Here is a 12,995-nt window from a genome sequence, read left to right as displayed (position 1 = left end):
GCAGGACTCACGAGACACGACTGAGTCAAACTTAACATTTATTTCTGAACTCAGATGATACAAAATACTGGACAGCACAAACTAAACTAGAAACACTAAACTCACAGGCACACAGCAGGAGAACAAATGATGATGTCACAAGGACCAAAAAGAAATGCATAGAATAAATATACCAGGTGATAATGAGGGAAGTGGAAACAGGTGAGGAGCACAGCTGAACATAATTACACTGAAGAGACACGGGGAAGCAAAAATAAACACAAGCACACAGGACAAAGGACTGTCAAAATAAAACAGGAAGTAACCAAACAAGGTACACACACACACACTTGACACATAGAGGGACCCTAAACATGACCAAAACAGAAACCTAAATACAACACTCAGAGAAACACTGGGAAGAGAAACAAAACATGAGACAAGGGACCCAGACATGAAAAACAAGACACATGAACACTGACCAAACAGGACATGGTAATCAAAACATAACACAGATGTTTTTTTTTTTTTTTAATAATTTAAATTTTTATTAAATTTGAAAGACAAGCAAACAAACAAACAAAAAACAAAACAAAAGAAAAAAAACCCCAACCAAACCCCTGCCCCATTCAAACATACAAAACAAACATAAAATATCATAAACATAAAACATCCTACAATACATTTAACAGCACAAACTAAACTAAACCAAACTAAACCAAGCAGCACATGCCCACTATACTTTTAACAAAGGATGAATAACTGTAAACTCCCCAACAACTATGCTTCTTTTATAAAAAACAAAAATCTATTCCAAACAAGTGCATAGGATTCCTGTCGGTCCTGTAATTTAGCTATCAACAGTTCAAAAGATGCAATCTCCGTCATAGTTTTTATCCACTCCATATATTCAGGTCTTTCTTGACTTTTCCATTTGTGAAGTATAATCCTAGCTGCTGCAATATAACCAGTTAGTAACAAAGCTGATGCATGTTTAGAAATTTTTGGCAAACATGACCTATCTCCTAAAAGACACAACTGGGGCAATACAGGTAAAGGTATGCCAAGCCATTTTCCCATTGTTTTGATTACCTTTTGCCAAAAAGGCTGTACCAAATAACAGGCCCATATTCCATGAATAAAAGTACCTTCCTGACTCTTACATTTCCAACACAGGCTGTTCTCCAGTACACCCATTCTAAAGAGACGACTAGGTGTGAAACAATAACGAAGTATCTTATAATGTGTCAATTTTCCTCGAGCCTCTCTTGTAAACCAGCCCATTTTGGAAATTATTTTTTTCCATGAATCCCTATTGATATTAATCTGCAAATCTCTTTGCCAGATCAGTCTAAGGCTCTCACTGTTGTCATAAAGTCTTAACCATCATTTTATAAAACATAGAGGCTCACTGAACACTTTGTGATGCTTGAAAATAAAGCTGTACTACATTGACTTCCCCTGACAAGTACTTAATCACCTCCCTCAAACTGCTACGTATTTATATATTTCCAAAAATCTAATTTGTTTTCTAAACCGAATTGAGTTTTTAAGTCTTTATAAGGTTTAATTGTTGTATGAGTAGCCACATCAGCAATAATTCTTATGCCCCTAGACAGCCAGGAATTCCAGAAAACTACATTCTTCCCCACTTTTACTGCTGGTTATTCCAAAGTGATGCGTATACCTGTTTATAATGTGAAATCTTTAACATTTTACGGAGTTTAACCCAAACATTTTTAGAGTGTTGGAAAATCGGATTAATCTCCTTAGTTCCCGTTCGTTTGAAACCGGGGTTCTTTGTGATAAAACTTCAATTGGATTGAAGGGGGCAGCATATTCTTGTTCTATATTCACCCACCCTAGGTAGTCATTCTCCTCCTGCCTACAATGTCTTGCCAATTTAGTCATCTCATAAGCAATGTTATACAACTCCACATTGGGTAGTGAAAGCCCTCCTTCCTTCCTTATTACATAAAGTTTATTTAAATGAATTCTTGCCTTTTTCCCATTCCATAAATAATCTTTAATCATTTTATTATATTGCGCGAAAAGCTCTCAAGATATTGATTTTGGAAGCATTATTGACAAATAGTTAAACTGTGGTGCAATCACCATTTTGACTGTATTTATTTTCCCCCACAATGTTAAATTAAGCATCTGCCACTTCTCCAGACTGCTCTTTATCTTTACCAGGAGCGGAGTCATACAAACCGGATTCCAAAAAAGTTGAGACACTAAACAAATTGTGAATAAAAACTGAATGCAATGATGTGGAGGTGCCAACATCTAGTATTTTATTCAGAATAGAACACAAATCACAGATCAAAAGTTTAAACTGAGAGAATGTATCATTTTAAGGGAAAAAATATGTTGTTTCAAAATTACATGGCATCAACAAATCCCAAAAAAGTTGGGACAAGGCCATTTTTACCACTGTGTGGCATCCCCCCTTCTTCTTACAACACTCAACAGACGTCTGGGGACAGAGGAGACCAGTTTCTCAAGTTTAGAAATAGGAACGCTCTCCCATTCATGTCAGGCCTCTAACTGTTCAGTCGTCTTGTGCCTTCTTTGTTGCACCTTCCTCTTTATGATGCGCCAAATGTTCTCTATAGGTGAAAGATCTGGACTGCAGGCTGGCCATTATAGTACCCGGATCCTTCTCCTACGTAGCCATGATGTTGTGATTGCTGCAGAATGTGGTCTGGTATTATCTTGTTGAAAAATGCAGGGTCTTCCCTGAAAGAGATGACTTCTAGATGGGAGCATATGTTGTTCTAGAACCTGAACATAGTTCTCTGCATTAATGGTGCCTTTCCAGACATGCAAGCTGCCCATGCCACAAGCACTCATGCAACCCCATACCATCAGTGATGCAGGCTTCTGAACGGAGCGTTGGTAACAACTTGGGTTATCCTTGTCCTCTCTGGTCCGGATGACATGGCGTCCCAGTGTTCCATAAAGAACTTCAAATCGTGACTCATCTGACCACAGAACAGTCTTCCATTTTGCCACACTCCATTTTAAAAGACCCCCGGCCCAGTGCAAACGTCTGAGCTTGTGGAGCTTGCTTAGAAATGGCTTCCTCTTTGCACTGTAGAGTTTCAGCTGGGAACGGCGGATGGCACGGTGGATTGTGTTCACTGACAATGCTTTCTGGAAGTATTCCTGAGCCCATTCTGTTATTTCCTTGACAGTGGCATTCCTGTTTGAGGTGCAGTGACGTTTAAGGGCCCGGAGATCATGAGCATCCAGCAGAGTTTTACGGCCTTGACCCTTACGCACAGCGATTGTTCCAGATTCTCTGAATCTTTTGATGATGTTATGCACGTTTGATGATGATAACTTGAAAGTCTTTGCTATTTTACGCTGGGTAACACCATTCTGGTATTGCTGCACTATCTTTCTGTGCAACAATGGTGAAATTGGTGATCCTCTTACCATCTTGGCTTCAGAGAGACACTGACACTCTGAGAAGCTCTTTTTATACCCAATCATGTTGTCAATTGACCTAATTAGTGTTCATTGGTCTTCCAGCTGTTTGTTATATGCTTAATTTCCTTTTTCCAGCCACTTATTGCTACTTGTCCCAACTTTTTTGGGATTTGTTGACGCCATGTAATTTTGAAACAACATATTTTTTCCCTTAAAATGATACATTCTCTCAGTTTAAACCTTTGATCTGTGATTTGTGTTCTATTCTGAATAAAATATTAGATGTTGGCACCTCCACATCATTGCATTCAGTTTTTATTCACAATTTGTTTAGTGTCCCAACTTTTTTGGAATCCAGTATGTATTAATATGTATTACATCTGATATATTTGCACACAGTTTAACACCTAAATATTTCATACCAGATAAGAGCCATTTAAAGTGTCCTGCACTGACCATATCTGGGTGACATGTCTTGGATACGGCTATAGCTTCTGATTTATGCCAATTAACCTTGTAACCAGAAATCTGAGAAAATAAGTCAACCTCATCAAGAAGAACCTGGGTAGAGGACGCAGGATCCGACACTAAACAAAGGATGTCATCTGCATATAAAAAAAGCTTATGTTCTCTTCCTCCAGCCTCCACCCCCTTGATTCTAGCCTCCTTTCTTATCGCCACTGATATCGTTTCTACCACTAGTGTAAACAGCAGCGGAGACAAAGGGTCCCCTTGTTTTGTGCCTCTAAATAACCTAAAAAAAGGGGAAATCAGACCATTTGTGACCACTGCTGCTCTTGTTTTTGCATAAACCGTCTTAACCCAATTAAGAAATTCTTTCCCAAATCCAAATTTTTCCAATACGTTTATTAAAAAGCCCCATTCCACTCGATCAAACGCCTTCTCCACATCAAGTGAAAAGGCAGCTACTGGTACATCTTTCTCATGACTTAACCACATCAAGTGAAGAAGCCTCCGAAGGTTATCAGAGGCAGATCTCCCTTTGACAAAACCGACTTGATCAAAATGAATAAGTGATGGCATAACCTTTTCCATTCTCATAGCTAAGATTTTTGTAAGAATCTTACAATCCACATTCACTAGACTGACTGGTCTAAAACTACCAGGATCCACTGGGTCCTTATCTTTTTTTCAGAATGAGTAAAATAAGGGCTTCATAAGGCTTCTCAGGTAGGCATCCAATGGAGCCTGCTTCTCTATAGAGCTCGGTAAGAATTGGTGCCAGCAAGTCTATATTGTACTTATGATATTCTAATGGAAATCCATCGATTCCAGGAGATTTACCAGTTTTCATAGACTGAACTGCCGCTCTAATCTCCACTTCCATAACTGGTGCATCTATAACTCTTGCCTTATCTGGAGAGAGCTGAGGTAGCTGTATTTTAGAAAAAAAGGCTTCAATTTTGTCTGCATCAGTCGGTATTTCAGAGGAATAGAGCTTTGAATAGAACTTCTGAAATGTATGATTAATCTCATAGGATTTAGTTACTATATTGCCTTGTTCATTTCTAATTCCTGGAATTATATAAGTGGCTTCCTGCTGTTTCAGCTGCCTTGCCAATAGCTTGCTAGTTTTTCCCCATTCTCAAAGAAATTTGCCCTTGTTTTAAAAAGTGCATATTCTGCTATTTTGTTATATATCTCATTTAAATCACATTTCAATTTGCAGACTTCCTTCCATAATTGATCACTTTATTTGCAATTCCAATAGAACCAATTTAGTGCCATCTGTTTTTTTCTTTTGGCTAGAATATGCAATAATTTTGCCCCTAATAAAAGTCTTAGACGCATCCCAGACCGTATTAAATTTATCCGTGGACCCTGTGTTTATCTGAAAAATTGGCTTAATATTTTCACGTAACATATTTTTGAATACTGTCTGTTGAAATAAAGATGTATTAAGTCTCCATCTTCTACTTTTAACTGCCACCTCCCCAATCAAAATATCTAGCCGAGGGCGGAGGCCCTGGCGGACTGATCCCTGGCTATCGAAACTGGCTATTGGGACATGGAATGTCACCTCTCTGGTGGGGAAGGAGCCTGAGCTAGTGCGTGAGGTTGAGAGATACCAGCTAGATATAGTTGGGCTCACCTCAACGCATGGCCTGGGCTCTGGAACCAGTCTCCTGGAGAAGGGCTGGAATCTGTTCCAGTCTGGAGTTGCCCTCGGTGAGAGGCGGCGAGCTGGGGTGGGTATTCTTGTATCCCCCCGGCTTGCTGCCTGTACGTCGGAGTTTTCACCGGTGGACGAGAGGGTAGTTTCCCTGCGCCTTCGGGCTGGGGAACGGGTCCTGACTGTTGTTTGCGCTTATGCGCCGAATGACAGTTCAGGGTACCCACCCTTTTTGGAGTTGCTGGGCGGGGTGCTGGAGAGTGCTCCATCTGGTGACTCCATAGTCTTGCTGGGAGACTTCAACGCTCACGTGGGCAATGACAGTGAGACCTGGAGGGGCGTGATTGGGAGGAACGGCCTGCCCGATCTGAACCCGAATGGTGTTTTGTTATTGGACTTCTGTGCAAACCACAGTTTGTCCATAACAAACACCGTGTTCGAACACAAGGATGTCCATAAGTGCACATGGCACCAGGACACCCTAGGTCGCAGGTCGATGATCGATTTTGTAATCGTATCATCAGATCTGCGGCCGTATGTTTTGGACACTCGGGTGAAGAGAGGAGCTGAGCTGTCAACTGATCACCACCTGGTGGTGAGTTGGATCAGGTGGCGGGGGAAGATGCTGGACAGACCTGGCACACCTAAACGTATTGTGAGGGTGCGCTGGGAACGCCTGGCAGAAGCCCCAGTCCGGGAGATCTTCAACTCCCACCTCCGGCAGAACTTCGACAGCATTCCGAGGGAGGCTGAGGACATTGAGTCCGAATGGACCATGTTCCGCACCTCCATTGTTGAGGCTGCTGCTCAGAGCTGTGGCTGCAAGGTGGTTGGTGCCTGTCGTGGTGGTAACCCCCCAACCAGATGGTGGTCACCGGAGGTGAAGGGAGCCATCAAGCTGAAGAAAGAGTCCTATCGGGCTTGGTTAGCCTGTGGGACTCCGGAGGCAGCTGACAGGTATCGACAGGCCAAGCGGAATGCAGCTCGGGTAGTGGCCAAAGCAAAAACTCGGGTGTGGGAGGAGTTCGGTGAGGCTATGGAAAAAGACTTTCGGACGGCATCGAAGCGATTCTGGCAAACCGTCAGGCGACTCAGGAGGGGAAAGCAGTGCTTCACTCACACTGTTTATAGTGTGGGGGGGGGGTGCTGCTGACTTCAACTGAGGCTATAGCCGGACGGTGGAAGGAATACTTCGAGGACCTTCTGAATCCCACTGACACACCTTCTGTAGTGGAAGCAGAGTCTGGGGATGAGGGGGATGACTTGACCATCACTGGGGGTGAGGTCACTGAGGTAGTTAAACAACTCCTTGGTGGCAGAGCCCCTGGGGTGGACGAGATTCGCCCTGAGTTCCTGAAGGCTCTGGATGTTGTAGGGCTGTCTTGGTTGACACGACTCTGCAACATCGCGTGGAGATCTGGGGCAGTGCCATTGGATTGGCAGACCGGGGTGGTGGTCCCCATCTTTAAGAAGGGAGACCGGAGGGTGTGCTCCAACTTTCGGGGGATCACACTCCTCAGCCTCCCCGGTAAGGTCTATGCCAGGGTGCTGGAAAGGAGGGTGCGACCGTTAGTCGAACCTCGGATTCAGGAGGAACAATGCGGTTTTCGTCCTGGTCGTGGAACGCTGGACCAGCTCTTTATCCTCTCAAGGATATTCAAGTGTGCGTGGGAGTTTGCCCAACCAGTCTACATGTGCTTTGTGGACTTGGAGAAGGCATTCGACCGTGTCCCTCGGGGTGTCCTTTGGGAGGTTCTGCGGGAGTATGGGGTGTCTGGCCCATTGTTGCGGGCCATTCAGTCCCTGTACAACCACAGTGAGAGCTTGGTCCGTATAGCCGGTAATAAGTCGGATTCGTTTCCTGTGGGTGTTGGACTCCGTCAGGGCTGCCCTTTGTCACCGATTCTGTTCATAATTTTTATGGACAGAATTTCTAGGCGTAGCCAGGTGGCGGAAGGCTTCTTCCTTGGTGGCCTCAGAGTCTCATCTCTGCTTTTTGCAGATGATGCGGTTCTGTTGGCTTCATCAGGAGGGGGCCTCCAGCTCGCAGTGGAACGGTTCGCAGCCGAGTGTGAAGCGGCTGGCATGAGAATCAGCACCTCTAAGTCTGAGGCCATGGTCCTCAGCCGGAAAAGGGTGGAGTGCCATCTCCGGCTCAGGAACGAGTTCTTGCCTCAAGTGGAGGAGTTCAAGTATCTCGGGGTCTTGTTCACGAGTGATGGGAGAAGGGAACGGGAGATCGACAGGCAGATCGGGGCTGCTTCTGCAGTGATGCGGACGCTGCACCGGTCCGTCGTGGTGAAGAGGGAGCTTAGCGTAAAAGCGAGGCTCTTGATTTACCGGTCGATCTACGTTCCTACCCTCACCTATGGTCACGAGCTTTGGGTAGTGACCGAAAGAATAAGATCGCGAATACAAGCGGCAGAAATGAGTTTCCTTCAAAGGGTGGCTGGCCTCTCCCTTAGAGATAAGGTGAGGAGTGCGGCCATCCGGGAGGGGCTCAGAGTAGAGCCGCTGCTCCTCCACATTGAAAGGAGCCAGTTGAGGTGGCTCGGGCATCTGATTAGGATGCCTCCTGGCCGCCTCCTGGGTGAGGTGTTCCGGGCATGTCCCACAGGGAAGAGGCCCCGTGGTAGACCCAGGACACGCTGGAGAGATTATGTATCTCGGCTGGCCTGGGAACGCCTTGGGGTCCCTCCGGATGAGCTGGAGGAGGTGGCTGGGGAGAGGGAAGCCTGGGCTTCTCTGCTTAGGCTTCTGCCCCCGCGACCCGGCCCCGGATAAGCGGAAGAAAATGGATGGATGGATGGATGGATATTTCACAACTTACTTGTACGTCGATTATGCAGTAGAAAGTAAAGACCAATTTCCAGCGAAATTTAGGGAAAAGTGAGTGATTCGACGGGAGAATCACTCTTAGGTGGCCATCTTGGTCAGTGAACCCACGTGACATAACACAGACCTGACACCGGAGGGAAAACACCTGAACACAGACCACGGGAAAGACAACATGAGGGAAACAGGAACTAACACAGATAACTAAACAGGAAACAATGATAAACCATCCATCCATCCATCTATCCATTCTCTTCTGCTTATCTGGGGCCAGCAGCCTAAGCAGAGAAGCCCAGGCTTCCCTCTCCCCAGCCACCTCCACCAGCTCATCTGGGGGGACCCCAAGATATAATCCCTCCAGTGTGTCCTGGGTCTACTCCGAGGCCTCCTCCCGGTGGGACATGCCTGTAACACCTCACCCAAGAGGCGCCCAGGAGGTATCCTAATCAGATGCCTGAGCCACCTCAACTGGCTCCTCTCGATGTGGAGGAGAAGCGGCTCTACTCTGAGCACCTCCCAAATGGCCGCATTCCTCACCCTATCTTTAAGAGAAATACCAGCCACTCTCCGAAAAAAGCTCATTTCTGCTGCTTGTAGTTATGATCTTATTCTTTCGGTCACTACACAAAGCTTGTGACCATAGGTGAGAGTAGGAACGCAGACCGACCGGGAAATCGACAGCTTTGCTTCTACACTCAGCTCCCTCTTCACCACGACAGACTGGTGCAGCGTCCGCATCACTGCAGACACAGCCCCGATCTGTCTGTCAATCTCCCGCTCCCTTCTCCCATCACTTGTGAACAAGACCCCAAGATTCCTGAACTCCTCCACTTGGGGCAGGAACTTGTCCCTGAGCCAGAGAGGGCACTCCACCCTTTTCTGGATGAGGACCATGGCCTCAGACTTAGAAGTGCTGATTCTTATGCCAACCACTTAACACTCAGCTGCAAACCGTTCCACTGCAAGCTGGAGGCCACCACTTGATGAAGCCAACGAGACCACATCATCCACAAAGAGCAGAGACGAGATTCTGAGGCCACCAAGGAAGAAGCCTTCCGCCACATGGCTATGCCAAGAAATTCTGTCCATAAAAATTATGAACAGAATCGGTGACAAAGGGCAGCCCTGGCAGAATCTAACACCCACGGGAAATGAGTCCGACTTATTGCTGGCTATACGGACCAAGCTCTCACTGTGGTTGTACAGGGACTGAAAGGCCCACAACAACGAGCCAGACACCCCATACTCCCACAGGACCTCCCACAGGATACCCCGAGGGACACGGTCGAATGGCTTCTCCAAGTCCACAAAACACATGTAGACTGGTTGCAAACTCCCACGCACACTCGAATATCCTCGAGAGGATAAAGAGCTGGTCCAGCGTTCCAGGAGCAGGACAAAAACCGCATTGTTCCTCTTGGATCCGAGGTTCAACTAACGGGTGGACCCTCCTTTCCAGCACCCTGGCATAGACCTTACCAGGGAGGCTGAAGAGTGTGATCCCCAAAAGTTGGAGCACACCCTCCAGTCTCCCTTCTTAAAGATGGGGACCACCACCCTGGGCACCGCCCCAGATCTCCATGCAGTGTTACAGAGGACAACCAAGACAGCCCTACAACATCCAGAGAATTCAGGAACTCATCCACCCCAAGGGCCCTGCTACCAAGGAGTTTTTTAACCACCTCAGTGACCTCACCCATAGTGATAGGCGAGTCATCCCCCTCGTCCCCAGACTCGCGTGTCAGTGGGATTCAGGAGGTCTTTGAAGTGTTCTTTCCACCGTCCAACTATAGCCTCAGTTGAAGTCAGCAGCACCCCACCCACAATATAGACCATGTGAGTAGAGCACTGCTTTCCCCTGAGTCACATGACAGTTTGCCAGAATCGCTTCAATGCTGTCCGAAAGTCTTTTTCCATAGACTCACTGAACTCCTCCTGCACCCGAATTTTTGCTTCAGCCACTGCCCGAGCTGCATTGCACTTGACCTGCCGATGCCTGTCAGCTGCCTCCGGAGTCCCACAGGCTAACCAAGCCCAATAAGACTCCTTCTTCAGCTTGATGGCTCCCTTCTGGTTCGGAGGTTACCACTACGACAGGCACCAACCACCTTGCAGCCACAGCTCTGAGCAGCAGCCTCAACAATGGAGGTGTGGAACATGGTCCACTCAGACTGAATGTCCTCAGCATCTCTCGGAATGCTGTCGAAGTTCTGTCGGAGGTGGGAATTGAAGATCTCGCGGACTGGGGCTTCTGCCAGGCGTTCCCAATGCACCCTCACAACACATTTAGGTGTGCCAGGTCTGTCCAGCATCCTCCCCTGCCACCTGATCCAGCTCACCACCAGGTGGTGATCAGTTGACAGCTCAGCTCCTCTCTTCACCTGAGTGTCCAGAACATACGCTTTATAAATAAAATTGGATTGGATTGGATGGAAAATTAGCTAGCATAGTAAATAGACGAGATTCTGTGAATTATCACCAAAACAGATGAGTTTTCTCTTACTAAATGCCTCGTCCAACATATGTGATGTAAATAACCCCAGGGAAACTACTGCCCATACCTGTCTCCTGTTTTTGCTGGGAAACTCCTGTATTTTACCCCTCTGTCCCGCCGTCTTCCCGTATTATTATTTTCCCGTCAGTTTCCCATATTTTAATATAATAATTAAAAAAATATTCCTGTGCCGCTCAAAACTGAATTGACACTAGCCTCGTGAGAACTGCCTGGGTGGCAGTTCTCGCATGTTAGTGCCGACAGCCGAAACAACCCCGTAAAAACAACTGGACCTCAGTTGGGCTCAGTGTTGCCAACTTAGTGTTTTTTCTTTTTTTTTTTCCCATAAAGCAGCCATCACCAATAGGTGGACCTCGGTCCGGATCCGGACCGAAATGATGTCTCAAGCGGACCCGAACCTAATACCGAAACAGAAATAACCACTTAATTAAAATCTTGTTGAGCGCTTTCTGGTTTACTGGCGCAGCTTTTACAGTCCTTACGGTAGTAGTGAAGCGTCCAAGGAAACCCACTGACCAATTGCATGCGAGTTTGGCTATACCACGTGATACCACCAAGCTGGTTCCTGCCGGCTGGTAAACTTTGTAACAAACAGGGTTATTATAGTTAACGAAAACGAACTAAATAATGAAAACTGAAAAAAACATTTTCATTAACTGAAATAAAATCTATAATTAAAAGCAAAAAACAGTATTGAGTTTACAAAACTAACTAACAGAAATTATAGATAAAATGACCTTTGTTTTTGTAATTTTATTTAAAACCCTTGTGGATTCATATGAAATCTTTTTTTCTGCTCTAACAGTTTAAGCTGGGAGCGCCATCAGGCAACTGTGTGCGTGCGTGTTCACCGCATCGGTCCGCAAAGTAATGGCAGCGGTCTGCCGAGAAACCGCACTGATCCTTCAACGTAACCTCCGGAGAAATCATGTCGGGTCCACACAGCCCACAAGGTTGTGATTAACCTGTTCAGTCCTTGTGCGTTTCTGGCTACTTTTTGCTGCAGTGTTTGAATTCATCAGTGAGAGAATAACAATCAGGAATAATAATCAAAGCATCAATATAAGGACTCACAAATGTCAGCAAATTCCTGGAGGGAGACTGCTGGAACTATCAGAATGGATGTGAGGAAATGAAGAAAGTGAACAAACAAGGACAAATATGTTTGCAGGCAAAAAACTGAGCACAAAGCGCGAGGACCAAAAAAGTCCCAGCCGGCACTGCATATAAAACACCAGCACGCGACCGCAAGGTAATTAACACATCTTCTTCCTGCTCTTGTCGGAGACGGTCGCACTATCTCTCTCTCCCTGCCCTCCCCATCTCTCCGCTTGCTGCTTGCTGTGAGAGCGTCTTTTACACACTGTCCGAATAAGAACAAGATTGAAACATGGATCTGGCAAACTGGGCATTCTCCATCATTGATCGAATTTTTTCCACTATGAGATCCGGGACAGGGGAGCCTGCGTGTCCGAGTGGAACAGACCCGGTTGGATACGTCATCGACTCTTGGAGCTCGTGGAGACCGGTGTGCTTCTCAGCCCTTGGAGTGGAAGACGTGGAAGACGCATATATATTCGGCTTTTTGGTAGCGGTATCTTCTCTGTTTGGGCTCGGTGGATACCTGCTTTACTGGCAAATTAAGAAAATCTGGACGGCGGTTCGACATCTGCAGAGGCTGCCGACCCAGGTGGAAGGGCTGAGCAGAGCCGTACAAACTCAGACTCAAAGCCTGGTGGACCTGAGCCGCAAGATTAGCGGGCTCGCAGGCGAGGGGGGTTAGATCAGGAGATATAGTTCGGTTCTGCACAGTGAGGACGGCAATCAACGAATTTGGAATATTGGATTTTTGAATGGTTTCCCAGTAAGACTGAAAGGTGTTGGAAAAACAAGCAGCCTGTTCCAAAACAACATTTGTTATCAGGAATTCGGCTCCCCTGCCGGCCTTGGGTTGGCAACCATATCTCTCTCCAGGGCTCTGTGTGCGGCTGCTCTTCCCCCCACTCCGCGTTGTGATTTGTGAAGCTGGGTCTGGTGTACCACGGCCGCTGATGAAATCAGCGAACTGTTTTGGCTGGAACCTGGCATCTGGCT

Source organism: Archocentrus centrarchus, chromosome 13 (genome assembly GCF_007364275.1).
Source record: "Archocentrus centrarchus isolate MPI-CPG fArcCen1 chromosome 13, fArcCen1, whole genome shotgun sequence".
In the NCBI taxonomy this organism is placed as follows: domain Eukaryota; kingdom Metazoa; phylum Chordata; class Actinopteri; order Cichliformes; family Cichlidae; genus Archocentrus; species Archocentrus centrarchus.
Note: the sequence above shows the minus strand (reverse complement) of the source record.